Here is a 12178-nt window from a genome sequence, read left to right on the forward strand (position 1 = left end):
GGAAGAGGGGGTCCGTGCGGGGCGGAGCGTGGAGGCCAGTGAAGAGGGGAGGGTCAGGGTGTTTGGAAGTGGAACAGAGCCAGAGGCCACCAAATCCCTGCCAGGGGCCGCCACGCAAATATGTATCCATCCTCAGAGGATTATTATATTAAGGATACATATTGGCGTGGTGGCCCCTGGGGGTTGGTGGCCCTGTGCAGGTGCAGAGCTTGCACATGCCTAAGGCAGCCCCTGCTACTGGCTGCTGGCTGCTGCTGCTCATGTCTATTGCATTTATCGCTATTTTCATAGCACACAATACATCCGCTGGTCCAATGTATGAGTGAATGAATGAGATAATTTGAGAATGCGCACAAATCCCCCATACGGGGTATTTTGGTGCACAGTAACCACAAAAATGTACATGCAAGTGTGCATTTGCATGAAAGGAACAGCACTAAATGTGAGGTTGTACTCCTCACTTAGTTCAGCATAATCGTGCATAATTTTGCTGTAATTTCATGTAAGTTTGCTACAGCAAATTATATAAATTACTCTGAACCCTAGTTTTCTTCAGCAACATTCTGTGGCCATGAAAGCAAGTTACCCCCCATGTATGCAAACCCCAGGCCCTATTAGCTCTATACCACTTTCGGGACCCCAGTGTATACCCATAAGAATTCAGTGGTTTCCTCTTTAGGGGTTGCTCCCCAACAGGATCAGCCAGAGAAGTTCCACAAAAAACCTTTCCTTCTGGGTCCCCAGCAAGTCCACTCCTCTACTGTTTACCAGATGGAGTGGGAAGGCCAGTACCCCTGTCTCTGGAAACACAGATCCACAAAGTCTGAATCAGTAAAAACCCAGAGATTCTCACCACCCCTGAAGATGACAGGTCCCCCTGTCTCTCCCTTCTTCAGGTGTTTATAGGTAGGGGTGGACAGTTCCAAAATCTAGGCACCTCCACCCAATCGAAAGATAGCATATCATCACTCAGTCCCATCCCATTCGTTTTGCAGAGTATCTTGAGAGACCTTTTGAAATTCAAGTGGTCAATGAACACAACTCCGAGAGCTGTAAAAATGTCCTCAACTGGCCACCTTGTTTCCCTCCCTGGAACAGCATTGATCCCTCCAGATGCTATTATTTTGTGGGGTATGCTTGTTATGCCTGCTGGCCTGCAGAATAATCTACTTGGCTTAGCAGGGTAGTTTAAAGACAGAATCTAATTAAGGGGTGACTCAAAGAAATATGACACAAATGTAAAGTACATCTAGGAGTGTATATATGACAAAATGTATATTATATTTGAACTCTGGACCTTTATTTGCCTATATGATACGTTACTCTTCTTGAGGTCCAACCAATTCGAAGTTGTTATTTTGGTAAATATTTGGTCTACATAGTTACTACAGTAAAGCACTACAGACTGACAGTGAAGACCAAAAGACCCACATTGTAGTAAAAAAAAAATTGGAATGTTTCTTTTTGAATGACCATTGAAATTATAAGGCCTGCACAGGCAATAAACAATGTATTAATGTCCCCTCTACAACACGCTGCCTGTGTGCAGATAATAGGCTCAGTTATGAAGTAGTCCCAATCACTCACCCTGCAAACACTTGTGTGCACGTGATAATGTGTAAATAGGCTAGAGCCACCTACTCTGACTCCACAGCAGCAGACCTTATTTTCAAACGCAGGCACTGGTAATTACCACTCAGGTCCATTTCAGTGGAATTTACAGTACGTGAGTCTCACATCAGAGATTCATAAGTTCGGTGGACCAAAACTCCAAGCAGCATACTTGGTCAGAAATCCTTTCTTCACAGTCCCCCACAAAGCAGCGAGTTTGTTTGCCTTTGTATCTCAGTCACTCTAACAAAGTGTGACTTGGCTACTGATGTCACCTGAACCAAGGGGATGTGTTGAGTGCCCATCTCCACCACCGGTGGTCAGCTCAGGCAGAAGAAAGATGAAGCCAGTCAACAGTAGATGATTGTCTTGAGCACTGTCTGTGTGAAATGCACAATCTCTGGTGGCTTTATGGTATTTGTGCGATCCACAATAAAGCTGCGTGGTTGAAAACCTAATGGTTAATAACTTAAAACACAGAACAGTACCTTGAGAGAGATGCAGCTCATACTAGTTGGATCCCCAAATAAATTCAAGTGTGCCACCAGTTCCGTGTGGCTGGATGAGTTGACCATGATTACTATGTGCTGGGCCCTGCCAGATATTCACGTTCACATTTGACTTTAAGAGGAACCTCTATGACCAGAAAAACAAGCATTTACAATGCAATGGTTTCGCCTTTGGAAAAGTTAGAGCTATTGGCATTGTAAATGACAAACTTTGTATTTATGTGTTGGTTTTGTCATTTACATTGCCATTAGCTTAATCTCTCGCAATGTGAGACCTATTGTACCCTACGGACGAGCTCAGCAGACAGCAATTACTACCACACACACACACCAAGAGCCACACACACACACCCAGAGACACACACACACCCAGAGACACACACACACCCAGAGACACACACACACCCAGAGACACACACACACCCAGAGCACCCCCCACACACACACCCAGAGCCCCTCCCCACACACACACCCAGAGCCCCCCCACACACACCCACTCAGACCCCCCCCACACACACCCACCCAGAGTCACACACACACCCACCCACCCAGAGCCCCACACACACCCAGAGTCACACACACCCACCCAGAGGCAGGGCAGCCCACATCTCACGTCTTGCTGTTTGAATGATAGATCTCACTTCCAATGGCTAGCCTCCATTTATGGAGCTTGCCAATGGAAGTGAGAGGCGGTGGGAGGTGGGACTTTTGTCCATAATGTGTGTCCATAATTGTGTAAAGGACAGGGGACTAAGGGAGTATGAAGGGATGCCTCAGTCATGAGGTTCCCTCCTTTTTACCACATGGTCTCTGCATCGACTTAGAAACCTTGGGCCTTATTTATGAAGGCCTTGCGCCACCGATGTGTCACTTTTAAAATGGGAAAAAGTGACGCACCGGTGGCGCAAGGCTTTCATAAATAAGGCCCCTTGACTTTACATTTCCACAGCCGAGCTTACTGCAAGTCTCACACTGTGCAATAGGAAAAGTTTAGCGAGAAAAACAACCAGCAAAGCATAGCTGCCAAGGTGTCAGATTCATAGTGGGACATTTTCATAATTTCAGTGCAATTATGAGTGATATTTTAACGACTATGAGTTCCACTTTCTGGAGAGCAACATCAAGAATTGACGACGAGGGAAACATATAAATATCAGACATTACACCCATTTGCATGTCAAGATTGTCTGAATTGTACTGTGTGAGCTACCAAAGACCATTCATTAAAGGGTATGAGCCATCTAGTGAATTATGTCACAATAGGTATCAACATCCAAGCAGACGTCAAAAAAAGAACATTTTGGAATGCTTACTGGTGGTGTTGGTTAGTGGTGGAGGAGAGGCCTGTTTAGGATGCCCCTTTCAGGGAGAACAATCTCTCAGCCAAGCAGCAGCTCTACAAAAGCGATTAGGAGGCAGGGGTTAATGTTCTTGTTTTTATCTGCCTGTAGAGATGGTCTTGTTTTGGCAGCTGTATTAAGTTTATTTGCATTATTATATCAAGTTATATGAGAGCATCAGTGAAGCTGAAAGAAGCCTGGAAAATGTGGCTTGGATTCTTGTGATATATTGAACTTGTTTTAAATCAAGTCATGTCTCAGTAAGGCATCAGAGGGGTTCTTTCACTGGGAAAGTTTCCCTAATTTATGTGAAAAGTAAAAGCCATGGCATTATTCCCTTACAATTGCTAAAAATATTACTTTTTCCATGAATAACATTTCTCATTTAATTCTGAAATTGCAAATGAGACACTCCCTTTTAGAGTTGTGCTGAATCCAGTGGCTGCAACGGAACCTACTAATTATATCAGTCCAGTCCATTCCAGGAGCAAGGACACACAAGCCCGCATTTCAATGCCAGAGGATGCTTGTCACAATCGCCTGACCCCTAAAGTACTCTGACACGACGAGTGCTCCACCCCAGCTTTAATGCATCCGCTGCCCGTTTAAAAATGCTTCCCATTTGCAGAAATCCTAACAGGCGACGCACCAGCAGGTACAATCCACCTACTTCCTTTCGACTCACTGCGTGGTTCTTATTGCCGAATATATGCGGCTCCTGGAAGAACAGAGCTCTGCGTTTCCGAGCCTGAAGGAAATGATTTAGGCTGCCATCTATCACGCCAACTTCACTTGGAGCGTGACTCTGGCTGCGCTACAACGCTTGTGACTCCAGTCAGTCTTGGGTGCACTTTCGGTAACTGAATTTGCATGGCGCGACTGGGTGTCAAATGTATTGCAGCCGGGACGGTGGCCGGGGGGTGGGGGGGAGGGGGCAGTGGCGCGTGCGGCACACGAACATCGGGAGGGGGGGGAACGAGCAAACGGACAGGGGGGGAAGGAGGGGGGCAAATGGACAGCGGGAGGGGGGCGGGAACGGGCAAACGGACAGCGGGAGGGGGGCACACTCACCTGGACATTAATCCTACAAAAAAAAAAAAATAACATCCGCCCACAGCCGCATGACATGCTAAAAGGGGCAGGATGAGAAGAACATCCCCAGAACGCCCACGAATCGCCTCGGACCATGATTGACGGATCTCACTTCCAATGGCTAGCCTCCATTTATGGAGCTAGCCAATGGAAGTGAGAGGGGGTGAGAGGCGGGACTTTTGTCCATAATGGTAAACAAAAGTTTTCGCCTTGCGCGAAAGTCTGCTTGCGCAGCTTTCGCCGAGGCGAAACCTAAAAAGGATGTACCTGGACAGACGCCATTCTGTAGAGAGATGGTGAGATCTGATAACTGCAGGAAAGCTTTGCATTGCTATGAGCTGAAGAAAAGGGGTGTAGATGGCCCTGCCTAATGTGAATCTGCCTTGAATCAGTAGCAGAACCCAGGCTTGATGTCTAAGTGGTACCATGGGTATCACTGCCCAAACAAGCTGTGCTACCACGTCTGCTGGTCTATTGCTGTCGCCCAGCCATAACCAAAGCATGCACTGTTGAGAGTAGTGATCTTGTCTTCTTACACTGAGGGGGAAAGAAGACAACCCCTGCGCGTGCCACAAGATATGAATAGAAATAGATCAAGACCTATTGTCTGGAACTAACCGCTGTCCTGTGCAGTGTGCTGCGCACCCTTTCTCTTCATGAGACTGACTTCTCCCTTTATGCACTGACCCTGGTGTTACATAAATTGTTGTGCCCGTCCTGTTGGCGGAGTGATCAGTAAACGTGCTTGGCTTTTAATAAACTGCTGTTTGCAAGTCAGAAGGAATGAACATCATTACAGGCTGCAGCACAGGGGTAAGCCAGGCAAAGGTAAGTCAGTCCCCTCTTGTGGCCTCAGCCTGAGTGTTGTACTTCCAGTGCCGTTTCTCTTCTCATTTCAAGGCTACACATTTTTTCATGAGAAGGTCAGGGGTCCGAGGAAGGATTAGCGGGACATCCTCAGAACGGTTCAACCCTCTTCATGATGTGACATAAGCTTTTACCTAGACTTTGACATCTTTGACTCAAAAAATAACAGAATTATAAAAATGCCTTGTATTTTTTAAGGTCGTGTTTTATGCCGCAAGGCTGCTATCTCTAAGGGCTGTAATTAACCAGGGTTGCTATTACCCACTTTATTGGTACTCACTTTAGTGACCCCCACAGGGATGGAAGGCCTAAACTCGTGCACGTCTGCAGCAACTGTTTGACTCACTGAGCCACAGTGACTTTGTAGCCAACCCAAAGGCTGACACATCATTGTTTTTGAGACAGGCAGGATATTTCTACAGAGAAATCGTGACGCCCCAAAATGTAATGAAGTTGCTTCTGCATTTAAACATTGTAAATTTCCACACTAAGAGACAGTACAGAAAGATATTGCTGGCGGATCTCTACTTCATCACCGCAAGGATTCCAAAATGTGAATATGTGCCATTCCCTGATAAATGGCACTAGAAAATATTATTCAGAACATTTCTGCTCAGATTAAAAACTAAATCTAGGTCCCCTGTGGAGACAAAAAAGTGTCTTTCTTAGAAATGAGAAAAAAACTAAAAAATAAATTCTTTATTTCTGTTTACATTCTTCTGTTGTCAGCTACAGGGCTGACACATCAGGCGGCTGCTTCATGCTTCCACTAGTGTCAAAGGAATACAAGCATTTTCAATGCAATGGTCCTGTCTTTGTTAAAGTTAGAGCTATTGGCACTGCAAATGTCATTTTTTTCTTTTATTGTTTTTTTTAAAACCAATAAGTATATGTTATTGTCATTTACAATGGCAATATGTAAGCATTAGAGAGTAGTAGAGAGTAATAGCTTAATCTCTCGCAAATGCGAGACCTATTGCATTTGCACACACACACAGAGCCACACACACACACAGAACCACACACACACACAGAGCCATGCACACACACAGAGCCCCGCACACACACAGAGCCCTGCACACACAGAGCTACACACACACAGAGCCACACACAGAGCCCTCCCACACACAGAGCCCCACACACACACAGAGCCCCCCCCCCCCCACACAGAGCCCCCCCACACACACACAGAGCCCCCACACACCAAAATACACAAGAAGCAGAAAAATACTGTGTACAAATTGGGAGAAAAATAGTCAAATTAGCTAGCAGCAGAGGAGTGAAGTAACAGACTAAACGGCAGAAAATATAATAAACTGGATGAAAAATATTAAACAAATGTAAATTTGACAAGAAAAACAGTAGTAAAATAACGATAAGTGATGAAGTGACGAAGCGCACAACAAAAGAGTAAGCATTGCAAGTGTTACAGAAAACAGACTTAATGAAAATAACTAGCAATCAACAAACAAATAAATCCAAACTCTGCAGCAGTGCAACTTGAAAGAGACGCTCGCTGCTGACATCTGTGGTCACCGCAGGTCACACTTCAGGATCCCGGCGGGGGCAACTGCCAGCCCTCATCCTTCCAGGGGTTGGGGTCTTGAGCACCGCAAGCCATGGAAAATGTAAACATGAGGGCGGAGACGGGCAGTAACTAGGTTCAGTTAAATCTGAACTCCCGCAGCACAGGCGGGGGGCACCAAAGGGACAAGTGGATTTTGTAACAGGAGCCATGGTCAAACGTAAAGTTCTGGGTCGTGCTGGTGAAGGACTGCCTTGAAGCATCAAATGCTAGTGTAGTGCTTCAGACGATAAAGCATGGCACTGCCCTTGTTGTTGGCGATAGAGAAGTAGCCACTGCCAGGGGAGAAGTCCAGGCACTGCGCAAGGTGGATGTTTTTTCTCTTGGCCCGAGGGAAATTTGAGAAGACGCTGAAAGTGGGCACATGCACTAGTCGCACAGCCTCATCCGTTGCACTGGATGCCATGGCTAACATCTCGCTGGTGGGGCTGAAGGCCAGGGCGGAGGCACAGGTGGTTATGTTCAGGAGGGCTTTGAGAGGTCAGGGCTGGGCCTCCAGCATACAGTCCTCCTGGGAGTAGATGTTGACCACGCCAGAGCTGGAGCCACAGCCAAGTACCGGCCATCCAGCGAGGCTGCCAGGCAGGTGGATCGCAGGCACCCCTCATCGGTGAAGCGGTGGAGGCAGTGCCGGCTGCCACATCCCACACATACATGCCACCCTCGTCGTCACTGCTGTAGATCTGGTCTGGTGAATACAGCGCCTGCAGCTCTGCCGTTCACTTACACGCTGCCTACGAGTTCCTTGGTGCGCATGGACAGTAGGTGCAGGTAGCCGGAGAACCCGTGCAGCAACAGCAGGGTTCCGTCCGGGGAGAACGCAAAGGCCCGCAAAGCTCTCAGACAGGCCGTGGGGCTGGACGGAGCTCAGCCCGCCACCCATCATGTTGTACAAGTACAGGCGGCGGCTGCACTTGCCGGTAGCCCGCACTTGCCTCCCGTCGGGGGTGAACCGCCCCCGGTGCACGGGAAATCCCTCCAAGTGCAAGCTCTGGATCAGGAGGCCGACGCCTCCATCCATCTGGAAGAGCCCAATACTGCGGTCCAGGCCAGCCGCCAGCAGCACGGCTGCCGTTGGGTGGAAGTGCACGCTGCTGAGCCGCACCTCGGAGGGTCGCGCAGTGTTAGCGGGTGGACACCTTTTGATGTGCAGTGTGCCGCCAGCAGGCCAGGCTGCCTCAGACGGCCTCATCACAGGAAGCACCAGGGCCTCCCCTCGCCGCTCAGACAGCCTAGTCACGCCAGGGCCTTCCCTCTCCGCTTGCGGCGAGCGCGCCTGCTGCTGCCGGCTGATAAAACATCTGCTGCTCTCAAACTCCCCCATCACACATCATCGGGCCGATATTTATTTGGGAAGCAATCCTTTGCGTGCACTGGGAGATTAATGCTGCTCTCTGCAGCTTGGACGAAGTTACACACGTAAACATCAAGCATTTCAAAGGGCAATTCATACAATGCAAACTCCTACCAAGTCTTGTGATCTAGCAACAAATTACAGCGCGTCCAGCAGCAGGAGTCTATAAGCCCTGTCTTTTTCAGACTGGGGGGGCATGTTTTTTGTTGAGTGACTGAAGACGTCACGGAGAAAAAGGACAGCAAAAAACACTCCCCTCAATCCGTAACGGACGGGGCTTAAATTGACTGACAAAGCTCTTCTCCAATGGCTGGCCACCGTTTAGGAAGCCGGCCAATGGAGAAGAGCTGGCTCGTTTACCTCCCTACTCTAGAAAACGTAAAATCTCGGCAGCGAGACTGCGCAAGTGCAGCCTACGCTAGCCGAGACCTAATGAACGGGGCAGCGAGGAGTACAGAGCCACTTGGAAGGATCCGTATGCTGACTGGATCAGTTTGACCTACATCACTCTTCCTAACTTTATGTTTATCAGGCTCCTCTTTGAGACTTTTCTTCACTATCACTTGCTCAACTTACTACTTCATTTAAAATTCCAGAAGCAAGCATGGTATTGTAGCTTCATCAAGTATAAAACAATATTTGATAAGAGATTATGGAAATAATATACGTTGTATGCCATCCCTTTGAACTTTCGAAATGTGATCTTAGGATGGACTCCCAGACAGGATATTGTCTTTTTCTTTTGATAATAATCCAAAGGAGAATCTCACTCAGGACAGTCAATAACTTTATTGACGTGTTTCGATGTTTTATCTTTTAAAATTCTGTCATGTTTATAAATTGATCGCTGTCGGGTCACTGACGGGCTCAGACAGGCTTTTTTTTGGCATGTCAGGGGCTCACCCGGTGCGCGCTGCCTTCGATAAGTAGGGGTCGGGGAGGGTGAGCAGCAGTGAGCTGGAAGCAGCTCGCTGGGGAGGGGCCACGGGGGGCAGCAGCGGTGGGGAGCTTGTGGGAAAAGGGGGCAGGAAATAAGAAGAGGAGGAGCAGAGGCAAAACAGAAAACAGAGACAAACAGAAAAGAGAGGCAAAACCGAAATTCAGTGACGGCCTGACTTGGCAGTTTGTGCTGTTCCCATTGGAACAGGATCAAGACTGATTTGCATATAGCTGAGTCTAAAGTGAGGTGGCATGGTGTGAGGAATAACAATGGACTTGGATATGGCCCAAGTATTTGCCAGTGATTGAGATTAATTCAAGCCTTCCATCCATCACTTTTTGTAAACTTTAGTTTGTCACCCAAGTGGGGCGGGTATGCCCAGACATTGCTCCCATTCACACAGTAAAACCAACAAGATGATGGACGGAATGTTGCACAATGGCAAAACATTCAACCCCAGTCACAGATCTGGGTTTAATCCATCGTTATTTTGCTCACCAAGCCACCCCAGTTCAGACATGGCACTATGCAAATGAGCCTTGACCCTGTGCCTCATGGGAACAGTCCAGCCCGAACTGCCAAGGCATGTCTTCCCTAGACCAGAATCAAGCATCCTAGGACCGGTTTCTGGCTATCAGCCGTCTTCAGCCCGGATAGCTTGACTCCAGTGGCGTAGTGAGCACGGGACCCACGTCTGGGCATACCCTAGTCCTGGTCTGCTTGTGTTCCAGTTCAGGGAGGATCTGGCTTGGCACGTTGGGTTGGACTGTGCCAATTGGAGCAGGGTTAAGACTGATTTACATGTAACTGGTTCCAAACTGCACTGGCATAATGTGTGCAAAGTAACGAGGGACTGGGATGTTTCCCTGAGTAAGTTCCAGTAGTTGAGATTAATTTAAGAATTTCATCACTTTTTTGTATACTTTAGTTTGTCGTCCTTAGTGGGACGGGTATGCCCAGACATCGGTCCTGTGCACATTGTCTCACTGGAACCAACCTATACCTGGCTGATAAGCTCGAACTTGGATGAACCAATCCAAGGTTGCTTGTGTTCTGGTTAATCGAAGATCTGACTTGCCTGATTGGGCTTGACTGTTCAAATTGGAGCAGGGTCAAGACTGATTTGCACATAGCTGGGTACAAACTGAGGTTGCATGGTGTGCAAACCAATGATGGATTGGGATGTAGCCCTGAGTAATTACCAGTGGCTGAGATTAATTCAAGAATTCATTCCATCACATGTTTGTATCCTTTTACCTTGGAGATGAAGACACACACTGAAAACAAAAACAACGTGTACCTTTGTAAAAATTGAAAATATATGTGTTGTTATTCATGTTGACAATGCTGTACATTAATGTCTCTGTCTGAATAATGTTGGTATCTACTGTGCTATGGTTTTATTTTCTCTGGGGGCTGAAAGGGTCAAGACGTATTAGGTAGCAGATTTGCACCTTTCTCTTATATCACGGGTGTATTACATTAATCTACAGCATTAACCACTTGCTGTCTAGGTAGACCTATCTGAACTGCAATAACTACATTTTCCTTCCCATAAAATGTTATTTTCTTTGGCTGTAAATAAAGCACAGGAATAATGAACAATATTGGTCAGAGCTCCTATTAGGTGTAATTCTTAGACTTTCCTGCTATTGCCCAATGGAAAGGGCAGGGAATGCTCTTCTTGAACCAGAGCCAGATTGCACTTCAGGGTAAACAATGTTTGCAGGAACAATATTTCCTGTAAAGATGAATCAATTCCTTTTAATGATGGATCACTGCACTTTGTACTGCTGCTTCTTTAGAGTAACTACGAGCAACTGGCAATCATTGATAATAGATACATAGCCTTTGCTAGAGTTATGGCTGTTCTTATGGCTTTTCAAGTAACACGCTATTTTATTTTAGAAACTGGATCATCCTAATCACACTCTACACTTAGAGGCTATGGAATAGACATTATATCAGAAACATTGTCTATTTTGATCACTTTGCTCTTGAGAATGGTTGAAGGTTACTCTGTAATAACCAATTTGATGTACAGCATTCTCGTAATCACGTGACACAGTGTTCGGGTTAGACCTGTAATCCTTAGGGTGTTCTTCCCCCCAATTTTTTTGCTTTTGACTCTCATTTTTGCTGGTTCTATTGTTGGCATTGGGACTCTGAGCACTTTACCACTGCTATCCAGTGCTAAAGTGCATGGGCTTCTCTCTTGAACATGATGACATTAGTGTATACCTATTTGCATATTTGCTGTACTGGTAAACCTCTTGTAAAGTGGTATATCATATACCCAGGGCCTGTATTTCAAATGCTAGTAGTGGGTTATAGCACTGATTGTGCCACTTTTGAAAATGGCACTTTTGCAGGGTTACCCCCAGATATTTTGCATTCCTCCTCCTCTTTTTCAGATTCTTTTTTTTTACTCTAGGACTCTGGGCACTTTACCACTGCTAACAAATGCTAAAGTGTATGTGCTTCTCCGTAAACATGATAACCCTAGTGTATATCTGATTGCCATATTTGTTTACTGGTAGGTCCCTTGTAAAGTGGTATACCCTATACCCAGGGCTTGTATTACAAATGCTACTAGTGGGCCTGCAGCACTGATAGTGCAACACCCTCCTAACTATCCTTTCCATCCTGTCTTATGCCTTACATTGCAGGACCTGTGTGTAAAGTTTACTGCCACTTGAACAAGGCGTTTAAAACTACTTGCCAAGCCTTAAACTCCCCTTTTATTGCATATAGGTCACCCCTTAGGTATACCCTAAGTAACCCTGAGGGCAGGTTGTCATGTAAGCAAAAGGTAATAGGCAGTGTCGTGCCCTCACACAGAGCACTGATCAACCCCCAAAGTTAACCTGGCAGACAGGA

General features: G+C 46.6%; 1 protein-coding gene and 1 pseudogene across 3 annotated transcripts in view; one reads left to right on the forward strand and one right to left on the reverse strand.

Moving 5' to 3' along the window:
• The window catches only part of CNTN1 (contactin 1), a 1059655-nt gene that overhangs the window by 376891 nt on the left and 670586 nt on the right, over nucleotides 1-12178 (forward strand). The window lies entirely within an intron of this gene.
• On the reverse strand, nucleotides 7207-8328 carry LOC147751350 (U3 small nucleolar RNA-associated protein 18 homolog pseudogene; annotated as a pseudogene).

The sequence above is a fragment of the Lissotriton vulgaris genome, chromosome 1_1, assembly GCF_964263255.1.
Source record: "Lissotriton vulgaris chromosome 1_1, aLisVul1.2, whole genome shotgun sequence".
Lineage (NCBI taxonomy): Eukaryota > Metazoa > Chordata > Amphibia > Caudata > Salamandridae > Lissotriton > Lissotriton vulgaris.